Source organism: Mastigoproctus giganteus, chromosome 14 (genome assembly GCF_048544385.1).
Source record: "Mastigoproctus giganteus isolate SK-2022 chromosome 14, ASM4854438v1, whole genome shotgun sequence".
Classification (NCBI taxonomy): Eukaryota; Metazoa; Arthropoda; class Arachnida; order Uropygi; family Thelyphonidae; genus Mastigoproctus; species Mastigoproctus giganteus.
The window spans coordinates 94,181,061-94,193,385 of record NC_143588.1 but is presented as its reverse complement, the minus strand read 5'-3'; positions in this window follow the sequence as shown (position 1 = coordinate 94,193,385).

Below are 12,325 nucleotides of genomic sequence, written 5' to 3'. Positions count from 1 at the left end.
ATTATGGAAAGGCATATCAGGCATCTGGATACACCAATCACCTCCATACGTGCATTGCTGACTGCATTACACAGCTTGGTTGGCCATACTTCCCGAACTCTTGTTGAATCAATGCCATGTTGGATAGCTGCTATACTAAGGGCAAAAGGAGGACCTACGAAGTATTAGGTAGGTGGTCATAATTCAGTGATCACTCAGCGTATACTGAAGTACACTATTCACCGACTAGCTGATGAAGAGGCACTTCGTCTCGAAAACTTCTATGTATTTTAAAGCTTTTATATGATATTTTAACACTTTTATCTTATTGTATTTTAATGTTTTTATCTTATGTATACAGTAAACCCCCGCTAATCGCAGTATCTGTATTCGTGGTTTCGCGGTCGCTGATTTAATATAAAATGAAACCTAAAAAAATGTGAATTTTAAAGAGCCGTGAACATTTTCCGCCATGAAAAAACATGGGCGTGGCTAAAATTATCTTTCCCGGTCAAAACAGCGCTCAGTGGGTGGGGGGGGAGTGGGGGTGACAAACTCGCGAGCGTGGATGTTTCTCGCTAATCCTTGTTCAGTATGTGTTATGAGCTTGCCATGGGAGGTTTCGTCGTTTGTTTTTAATTTATATGCTTATAAATTGAATAAATTTATCAATTTATAAATTGATATTATAAATTAATTTTTTAATTTATAAATTTTTGATTTATAAATTAAGCATATCAATTTATAAATTGATATGCTTAATTTATGTAAGCATATCAATTTATAAATTGATATGCTTACATAAATTTATATGCTTACATATAAATGCTTACAAATTGATATGCTTACATAAATTTATAAATTGATATGCTTACAAAAGTGATTAATCTACCGTTTTGCAGTGTAAAACAGACTTTTTCGAGTGTGTTAACTGAAGAAAGTGATTTTATTGTGGACAAGTTCTTTCTAACCCGTACAAAAATATGGCTACGAATAACAAGGGAAATGTGTTATTTGTTATTTAGTTTTTAGGAGCATTAGCAACTAAGGCCATATTGCTCCGGGATATGCGGTGGTCATCCATGACCTTTCCGTATTTGGTGGTGACGGGCTCGAACCCCGGTCTAATCAAGAAGCGTGTGCTACGCACTGCTGCTCCTGCCCACCTGGCTACGGAGGCGCCCAAGGGAAATGTGAAAAGATAAAAGAAGGTGATGACATTAGCGAATAAAATTGAGTTATTAGATAAAATTTCTAATGGTGAAAATGTCTCCTCAGTGGCAAAACATTATAAAATCAATGAGTCAACGGTACGATCAATCAAGAAATCAGAAGAAAAAATCCGCCTTAGTGTCCGTGAACACGCGCTAATTGCTTCAAAAATTTGCTCTGTAACTCGTAATTAAATTAGAAAAAATGGAAAAAGCTTTAAATTTGTGGATAGAAGACGAACTAAAAATAAAATTCCGTTAAGTTCACTTATCATTCGTGAAAAGGCAAAACTCCTTTATCAACACTTTAACGAAACTTGATAGCACTGGAGGGATAAGTTTTTTAGCTAGCAAAGGCGCTGGTTTGAAATTTCTAATAAATATTACATTTAATATTAAATTGTTTCTTATTTTCATTTCGATGCCATATGCTTGCATTTCACTATGTGCTGTCTATGTACATAGTCATATTATGACGGTACATATAATACATACATAGACAAAATTTTAGACTTGTTTTTCTTATATATTTCATACTTTGGAACGTAACCCCTTTATTACTATGGGAGCCATAACTCAGTATTCGCGGCATTTCTCAGGAACGTAACCCCCGCGAATAGCGGCGGGGGGGAGGGGTTACTGTATATCATTTATTTATTTTAACCAGTTAGTCGGTCGTCGCAAGAAACTTGGATGATGAATGACAAACTGATATCCACTTAAAAGATAATTTGCGCCCCAGTGTCATATGTTTCTGGCTATATGTTATTCTTTGTATTTACGGCTTTTAGCAGTTATCATGCTGTCATCTTCAAACTGGTTCCACTGAGATCTAATACAGTGAGACAATGATTCTGTCATTATTGAAAATATCCATGAATGGTCTAGGTTTTGATCTCCCAAATGTAGCAAGGGACCACGTAAGTTTTCTTGCATGCAAATATGGCCAAATTATCTCCTTTTCAGTGTAAATTTAAGTTTTGTAAAAAAAAAAAAAAAAAGGAAACGTAACATGGTCAGGGACGGCTTAATGGTCTGTGATATTGAGAGAAAAACAGTGGTAAAATTATCAAACTTCCAAGTTCACCACCAAGGGAGTGGGGATACAGCTCATTTGCTATGGTTGTTAAAGATAACATGGATGTCGTTTGACAATTTTACGGAAGCTTCGGATTTTACAGTTTCTACTTGGAGCAAAGCTACTTACCAGTAAACTCCAGTGCAAAATACTGTACACCACGCAGAGTTCGCATTCGAAGCATCTCTTTTTCTGTTTATACTTCGATACACTTCGAGAATGTACAGTTAGTTTCCGACTTTACGAGTTAATTCGTTCCTAGCGCGCGCTCGTAAAGCTGGAATTTATTCCCATAGACATATGTTAAAAACAGGGGTTACGTTCTCAACAATGAAATTAGTTAGCTAATTACTTTATGTGTAAACAATGATTGGTTTATCCAAAGAAATGAAAACATTGCCTGTAAAATCAAGTAAATTATAATTTAAAGAAATTATTTACGACTTAACAAATGTTAAAAAAAGTTTATTCTTCATCATCGACTAAATGCACACTCGTTGGTCACTCATTGTTGCACTCGTTATAAATGCACTCGTTCTTGGTTTGTTGCACAAGGAGTCTTCTTCAGAAAGGCTTCAAGAGGCGTTTATTTCCAAGATAATCTCTTCTCTTTTCTTTATAAATTTCACGATAGCAGATAGCATAAGCATTTTGGCAAGCAGGCACAAATTGCAACTAACTATTATTAGCCATTTGGAGCAAGGAAGCCTGAGGCTTATGCTGCACCAGTCAAAAAAAAATTCCTGAGTTACCCTGAGAGAGAGAGAGGAATCACCAAGAAAGAGAACAATGATGATATCCAGCTCAGTACCCTGGGTGTGTCAAGCCCATACTCACCAGATGTTAGTCCCTGAGGTTGCAAGATACGCGCAAGTGAGATTGCAACTAACACAATTTGCAGGGAGTGACAAGTTTATGAAGCTTAAAAAAAAAAGGAATGAAGAGATTCTGAAAATTTGCTTTTTATATGATTGAAGATTGAAGTGAAGGGGAAACACATTTCACCCTAATATCGCAATAACATCGAGTTTACTACCCATTTATAATTGCCTGCACTAACAGAAAAGCACAATAAACCGAAAAGTGCAAATTGCTTTTATTGTTTTGTGGTCGTGACTTCAAGAAATATGCTTTTGAAAAATATCACAAAGCCGTTCAAAATTGGTTCTTATAACAGAACATATGATAATGATGAAAGTGTATTGCATTTAATGATTTGAATTGATAACTAATACAATTTACATTATAAAATGACCTTTTAGAAAGATAAATTTTCTGTTTATACTCCAGGACGACCAAACTGTCACAGGAGTTCACAAGAAACAGCATCGTATTTAGCAGTCACGGGCTTGAACCCCAGTCACTCAAGGCACATGTACTTATGCACCTGCGTGCACTTGACCACTCGGCTACGGCGGCCAATAACTGTTATACAGTAAAAATTTCAACTTCCAAGGCCTTGGAACGAATAACTAAAGAACGTGTTATTGGATTCACATTACGATATTTGCCCCATATGATGGTCTCTCTGGAACGGATTAATATCGTAAAGCGGGATCCACTGTATTGTATAGCTACCTGCATGGTTTGAACTGTGGGATTTATGAATGTTTTTAATTTTTTGCAATTAATCTTCATATTTTCGATTGTGTTGATACTTGAAAAAAAAAAAAACTCGTAAACTCCCTTCAGAGAAGATATAGTAACTTCTCTGAATGCCGTGCAGAGAAGATACGGTAAGTTAACACACAGCTGAAACGTTACTCAAATATTTATCTGGTGATTAATTACTTGAGGACTGGAGCCGTAGCCCTCATGGGAAACATAGGTATAATCAGCATTCTCTCCACACCGTGCAGAAAAGACCCGAGTTCGAATACCGTCAATGAAGCGAGCAATTTTTATAGGACTTTTACACGTTAGCAAATTAGTTGATTTCAGGCGAGGGTAGCATGGTTTTCTCTCCAGGAAATTAGTGTTCTTTGTCCAGCAAACGGCAGATCGACCACGGAACACACGCAATTTACAGACATTTTATGTACAGTGCAAAAAAGCATAAATTACTGATGCACCTAAAAACAACATGCACTCCGTGAGGGATGACCAGCTGCTGACAAATTGCAGGATACTAGTGAGCTGAATTCAAGACAGGCGTGGCAGATGCATTCAGAATGGTTCAATACGAGAGAAGAAACTAAACTAAATTAAACTATTATAATTGGGTCACCTGGTAATTTCTTATATATAAACCCATGTGTATTGTGTCAGTAAATTGCTTGTGTTCTCTGGTCAATTTGCCTGTTTTTCTGGACAAAAAACCTGTTTCTGGGGGAGGGGGAACCTTGCTATCTACGCCTGAGACCAACTAACTCAGCCACGGATTAAAAAACACATTAAAGTTCTTCGCGTCATCGACAGGATTCGAACCCAGGCCTTTTTTACCCGGCGTGGGGATGATACCACTGTGCTACCCGTGCAGACTGAGAGAAGAAACTAATCATTTGCATTTATATTGACTGGGAAAAGTGTACACAGGGAAGTACACTGAACCTGTGCCATGCATACTGAAGCTCCCATTTCGCCAACAGAAGATTTTATAGTTTCTAGAAGCAAACAATTCTGGTAACCTCGAAAATTTGGGCTAGACTTTCTCGACTGTTCTGCCTTTGTCTAAAAAGTGAAACCGACATTCTCTATTCTATCATTATAAGCATTGGATCAGGAAAAAGAAAGGAGTCAAGTGCAAAGGTTCGCAAGCCAGCATAGAGCCAATAATTTATAAAGCTAAATTGCCTTTCCCCATATGGAGGCGGGATTCTCAGGACCTGGGAAATTATTAAACCATCCTTGGATTCAGAGAGGGACCCTATGGACTGGAGAATGTCTCCAATTCACAAAAGGGGGAAATCAAAAGGATATGTGATTAATTGTAGACCTCTTAGTTTATTGCCATCCTCATCACACTGGGTGAAAAAGATCTGAGTTCAAGTCCCGTCAATGACACGAGGAATTTTTATGGGCATTTTTGGATGAAAAACACGAGTTGTTCGTCCAGCAAAACAAAAAAAATTGAACACAGGACACATGCAATTAATAGACAAATAGACAATATACACAGAGGAACATGGCCTTAGTCGCCAATGCTCCTAAACCCAACAACAGCTTAAAGCTGTAGCTACCATCAAGGGTTTTTGCTTCCATTAAAGAGACTACAATGGTCTCAGGTTCTTTTTTCAATTCTATACAGTGGGACCAACTATTAACATTTCCAACAACAAATTATAAATGGGAAGCATTTAAGGAAATAATACATAGAAGTTACTAGGCTGTACATACCATATAAAAAAATGTTCTTAAATGCTTAATGAATGTCAGATGATCTAATGAGACATCTGTCAGAGAAGCAATGCATGGGATGCATATAAATTATCAGGTGATACAGAAGCCTATGGGAGATATAAACTAGTCTTCAGTCAAATCAGAAAGGAAGCCAAGGCAGATTATGAGAAATCTTGGGCAAAGGATGCAAAGACTACTTTGCTTATGTGCACACTAGGACAGAATGAATCACACTGGTAACACTTAATATCGATGGTTTAAATATTGATGATCCTGCTCAGGTTGCTGGCAAACTGAATAGGTATTTGCTTCTACATTAACACGAGGAATTATTTAGGGAAGTGGATGCAAGAAGTTTATCAAACTCTACCAGGGAGTTTTTAAACAACTGAGAATAAAGTGGAAGATAAACATTTGAAGTCAAACAAATGAAGTCATAAAAAGATGCCTGCAGTGAATGGGATCTATCGAATTATCCCCAGGGGCTCATATGTTTATTTATTATATCTGGTGAGCATGTTCTTGGCACACCCAGGGTCCTAAGCTGGATATCATCATTCTTCTCTTTCTTGGTGATTCCCTTCTCTCTCTCTCAGGGTAACTCAGAAAGTTTTTTTGTTTGGTACGGCATAAGCCTCAGCCTTCCTTGTACCATATGGCTAATAATAATTATATTAATGGAGGCAGCAAAGGAGGTAAGGAAACCAATGGTCATAACTAGAAGAACATCTTTGCATTCAGGGTAGGATTCTCTAGTCTGGAGATGTGTGAATGAATCTCAAATTCACAAAGGGGAATCAAAAGGTAGCATGAATAATTACAGACCTGTCAGCTTAACTTCTGTTCCAGGAAGAATAATGGAGTCACTGGTTAAAGAAGTAATGCTGCATCATCACGACAAGCATGCAGTTATGCTTCAGGCATGGCATGGGTCGATCTTGGCGGACTAATTTGTTTGGATACTGTAATCCAGTGACAAAGGACTGGATGCAAAGCATAATTGGTACACCCAGGATCCAGAGCTGGATATCATCATTCTTCTTTCTTGGTGATTCCCATCTACTTCCAACTCTCTCTCTCTCTCTCTCTCTCTCTCTCTCTCTCTCAGGGTAACTCGGAAATTTTTTTTTTGGCTGGTGCAGCCTAAGCCTCAGGCTTCCTTGCACTATGTGGCTAGTGATAATAATAATAATATCATATACTTGGATTTCAGGAAAGCTTCTTTTGATACTGTTACTCATATGAGACTGCTGTACAAATTGAAGCAGTGTGGCATTAAGGGAAAGTTACTCCTATGGATATAGGGGTAGTTAAGTGGGATAAGACACAGAGTGGTTATCAATGGGCACCACTCTTCACGGAAATTTTATTAGTGGAGTCCACGGGGTTTGGTGCTGGACCCATTGTTGTTTTATCTATTAATGATATTGATATATCATGCTTAATATCTAAGTTTGCAGACGATACAGAGGCTGGTAAGCTGATCAATGACAGTAATGAAGGTATGCTATTGCAACAAGATCTAGAAAAATTAGGCAGATGGAATGAGAAATGGTAGTCTCACCATTTCTCAATGAGAAGTGAGAAATGGACTGAGAAAAGTTTAACATTGACTGATGTTAATTACTCAATATGGGTAGCATTAATTCCATATTAACCTTTTGTGGCCTTTTTTCACTGTGGCTGAGTTAGTCTTGGGTGAGGACAGCAAAGTTTTTCTTCCAGAAACTTTTTTTTTTTTTGTTTTTTTCCAGCGAAACAGGCAAATCAATTAGAAAGCACACGCAATTTACATACATAACACATACCTACACATGGGTAGATAAGCTTGTTCTCTCGAGTAACTCTTATTTGAAAGAAAATAACCTGGAGAACTATGCTTATTTTCAGAGGTTACATAAACACCTATTTAATTTTTTCATTGAAAATGACACTATGTAACAAAAATATATGTATGTATACATTTTAATTTTTGTATGCATTTTGAGCAGTAATCAAGAATCAAAATATTAACTAGAGAAAGATCAAAGCTTTATCACTGATTTTTCTCCAGTGTTAATAGTTTGGTGGCTATTCGTTCTATTTGCATTCTTTATGTACATATGAATATTGTGATATATGAGTCTGAAGAATTAATATAATAATATTTTGCCATTTGCTATAACTACGAAACGAAGGTGTCAGTTTTCAAAAAACTCGTTCTGCTATGGATATTATATAAGTTCGTAGTATATGCAGTGACACCAATGCTACCTATTTTGGTATGCCTAAGGTAACCAAAGAAGTTGTGGGACCTCATTTTTGCTCTTAGTTGCAGGTCAACATTAGAAAGATGGTTTCATGGTAGTAGTAATTATAAGCATTTTGCTATAGCTGCATTTATAGAGAGTACACAAACCATTATGACTACTACTTTTTTACATTGTGGATATATCAAAGTTTAAAAAGTCGATAAATTAAAAAGCCGTGGTGTGCAGAAGGAGAACTCTTTATTGTATACATAAAGGATATCGCTGTATACAATGCCTATTTAAATGTTCATCTAAAAGCCAATGGTCTACATGAAAACCATGTATCCCAATGTACCACCTCTATTCCTCTGGTACCACACTTAGACTTGCCAATTCCCAACCCAACTTCCAGAGACGTCTTTAGAATTATGTAACGAATCTGATCAATAGGATAATTGAGATTACATTTCAGAATCCTGTTCAAGTAAAACCACATTTTTCTAACTAAATCCAGTGCAGAGCACCTGACAAAAGAATGGAACTGTCAGCTGCAAGACTCCAAGTAAGGAAAAGCCAACACTCACACAAGTTTTTAGGTTTTATATTGTTGCAGCTCTCATGCATAGCGGTGGTTATAAATACCATACTCATACACCAGGTGGAAAAGGTGCGAGTTTGAACCCAGTCAATGATGCAAGGAATTTTTTACGGGCTTTTTTTTCACGTGGCCAAATTAGTTTCTCTCCAGGAGGAGGAGGAGTTTGCATGTTTTTTCTCCTGGAAACTCAGCTTTTTCATCTAGAAAAATAGTTAGTTTCAAGTGCACTGGCAGAATATTTTGCAAGGTGAAGCATGTGGGAATAAATATTTTTGTTCACCAAATTTTTGAATACATGCAATATCTTAAGTCAAGTTTGACTGATTTATATGTACAGCCAAGCCAACATTGTGATCGGTGGGAGAAAGTACCACAATTAATATTTTAGTTGTATTTTTTTTTTTTTTTTTTTTTGTAGAATTTGTATTGTTTTAATGTTTCAATAAATTAATGAAAATATTAAAAATTGTGTATTACTTCGAAATTCAAAGGTGGCACACTTGCACCATGCTGCTGGCACCCACGGTTGGTTTGTAGGGTTTTAGATGCATCAGTGACTTAGACTATATTGCACCACATCTGTAAATTGCATATGTTCTGTGGCCAATTTGCTGTTTCCTGGACTGAAAACCCAAGCTATCCCTCCTGAGGCCAACTAACTCTGCCACATTAAGAAAAAAGCCCACAAAAATTCCTCACATTATTGATGGAATTCAAACGCCAGGACTTTTCCACCCAGTAGTGGAGAGGCTGGTGATTATACCAAATGTGCTACAGAGGTCTAATCTAATAAACGAATATGCTCATATTGAGTTCTTTTAAATAAATATAAGTCTTTTATACTCTGTATGGCCACAACAGCCAGGATTGCATTTTTTTATGGATTCAATCCAGCATTATGTGCCGGCACACCTTAAGCCCAGAAAGGATTAGGTACTGTTATGTACTTCAAGAACATTTGTTGGATTTATTTGTTCAGTGCATAAAGCTGGCATGTATTTAAAAAAGAAAATGAGTCACTTCAAATTGCAAGTTCATCTACATCAATTAATCCAACTTGTACTTTTCCAAATATTAAAATCAATTTATTTACAAAATTCTTGATTCTTCCTCTGACTATTGATCGGATTTGTCTAACTGTGCTGGCCACAGCGGTCAGATATCTTCAGTTTCAAAATATCCCTCTACCAATTGAGCTCTATGTCGTGGCATTGGCACAAAAAGAAAATCTGGGCCAACTGTTTCGACAAACTCTGCTATGGTCTGGAGTTAATGGAATACATAAATTTATGGCTAATTCCACAGGTTCCCATATTTATCTAAATTGTTTCTTGTTTTAGAAACAAGTGTAATTTTTTTTTTTAATAATAATTTTTCATAAAAGATATGATAGATTCCACCAAATAGATATTTTCCTGATAGGTTTGATTTTATGGGTGTAACTTTTGGATGCCAGTATATATGACCACCAACTAGCAATTCAAGGAGCCACCCTTGAACAGATAATTGCTTAAACACAGCATAAACCTGACATCCAGAAAAGTGGCATCATCGTCCAAGAAATGGAACTTTGACAGACATACTTGTTTTGCAAAAATATTCAAATAGTTAATAATCAAATGTTCCATTTATACCACAGGATCAAGAGCAGAGGAGGACTAGCCATAAGGCTTACCAGGAAAACCCCAGTGGGCCAGAGGCAGGAGGCCAGTGTGCTTTTGGCCATAAACACTAGTGAGAAGCCACTACAAGTTTTCCCCAGTAAGAATTTTTGACCCAGTCCGCCTCTGATCAAGAGCCCAACAAAACTTTTCCCCAGATTTATGCTGTAGTGAAACAATGCTAGACAATTAAGGTATAGGTAACAAAAGCCCAAGGTTCCAAAATAATTCATACAAGTCAATAAAATATAGTAGAAAAGAAAAATATACATCACATTATAATGCAACAATGCTATTATGCAAACTTATGTATAAAGTAGTTTTAGAAATATCCTGCAAGGAGGTTAAAGACCTCAACAGTGAGATAATTATATCTTGAAATCTAATGAAACATTAATAAGAACTCATGCCACTAAGGAGAGTATTTTAGAACCCTGAATGGTATTAAGTACACCGTTGAGAGAGAGCAGCTTATGATATAAGCTTTTAGAAGGGTTTGCAGATTCAAAATTTGTTTCCTGAGTAATCCATACATGCTCAAAGGGATTCAGGTCTGGATACCTCTGTGGCTACTGCATTCTGGATATGTCCTTGCTCTGAAGACAGTTTACAATCTTTTGTGCTTGATGGGGATTTACTGTCCATTAGAAAAGAGAGGGATATATATACACAGCAGCAGATGACTTATGTAAGGTTCTGGTGGGGGGTTGAAATTTATCACCCTTAAAGCACCACATACGTGCTTAATCGGACTCAAGCCCTATTGAGCACTTCATTCTGAAAATGCCCTCACTCTGAAGAAAGTTCACCTTCCATACTCTATGGGATTACTGTCCATTAGGAAGAAACTGAGGGTCTCTTGCACCTCTAAAACATGACAGTATTTAGCAGTCACAACTCCTCTCAAAACTATGCAACTCCATTCATGAACTGCACACTTTGCCTGCCCAGACCATTGAATCATCTTCTACACAGCAATCCTATTCTTCCTGTCCAGATAAGGATACAGCAAGGAGCAGTACATTCACTGAATCTAAAATCATCTGTGAACATCAGATTCAAGAGCAATGATTCAAAGAGTAGTTATGGCACCTGCTGAAACAAACTCTCTTCTATGACAAGTAAAGTATGAGAATGTCTAAATGGTACTTTTGCTACCTTCACAAAAGTACCTTAAATGGTACTTTTGTGAAGTGTTTTTAGGTGGTTCATGATAGGAAAGAAAAAAAAAAAATTTTTCCCTTTTCCTATCACAAACTACCTAATACCAGATTGCTCCTTGAACTTTAACTTCCCCATGCTATCAACCTAAGCAATACTACCCAGTAATTTAATCCACTGAAGTAAACTTCCTAAGATACATTGGTACAACTATTGGTACTCCACTGATTTTCCTTCCCTGCCAACAAAACCACGTGCCCTACTCATTTTGCTGTGAAAGAAACAAATCATGGGTTGTCTTTTATATGCCAGCGGTTCCCAACCAATGGTTCGCGAACCCGTGGGGGTTCACAATAGTGTTCCAGGGGGTTTGCACTAAAAATTCTGTAATGGCATCTGCTTAAATTTACAAAGGTATATTACTGTAAACAACAAAACATAACTAATAATAAACAATAAAGTAAAATAAAAATGTAAAGAATTGCCAAAGAAAGAAACCACATCTCCCACAATTCCTTATAATTAGTTTACTATCTACAATATATCATGTTAAATAAATATGTTTTCCATACTAAATTTTTTTTTTTCATTCTCAAGGATCATTGTTATGTATAGGTACTTTTTTCTTTTTTTTAGAACCTATAGTACTTAGTACCATGCATGAGTTGAAGGTTGAAAAGATGAAAGAAGATACTTGTTGATATTAGACTTTAACTTCTGTAGATTGTAATTGTCAGGAAATACGTATTAAGGAAGGTTGTTCCAGAAAACAGAAGCTGAATGAATAAATGAGGAAGATGAAAAGTTGGTTCTGTGAGTTTAAAGTTGGACAGTAAAAGGATGTTGTCTGGTTGCGGCACATGTTTGGACTGCTTTGAAAGAGAGAGAGAGAGAGAGAGAGAGCGGGAATTATAGAAGCCAATTCAGAAGAACAGTGCCCATGCAAGTATCTATAGAAAATAAATCCAACAGAAACAGAAACCTGGTACTTAAGGATGTGTTGCTTAAATTTTCATTATTGCTGAGGAAGGAGGCAGACACCTCCGAAAACTTTAATAGTGTTTTTA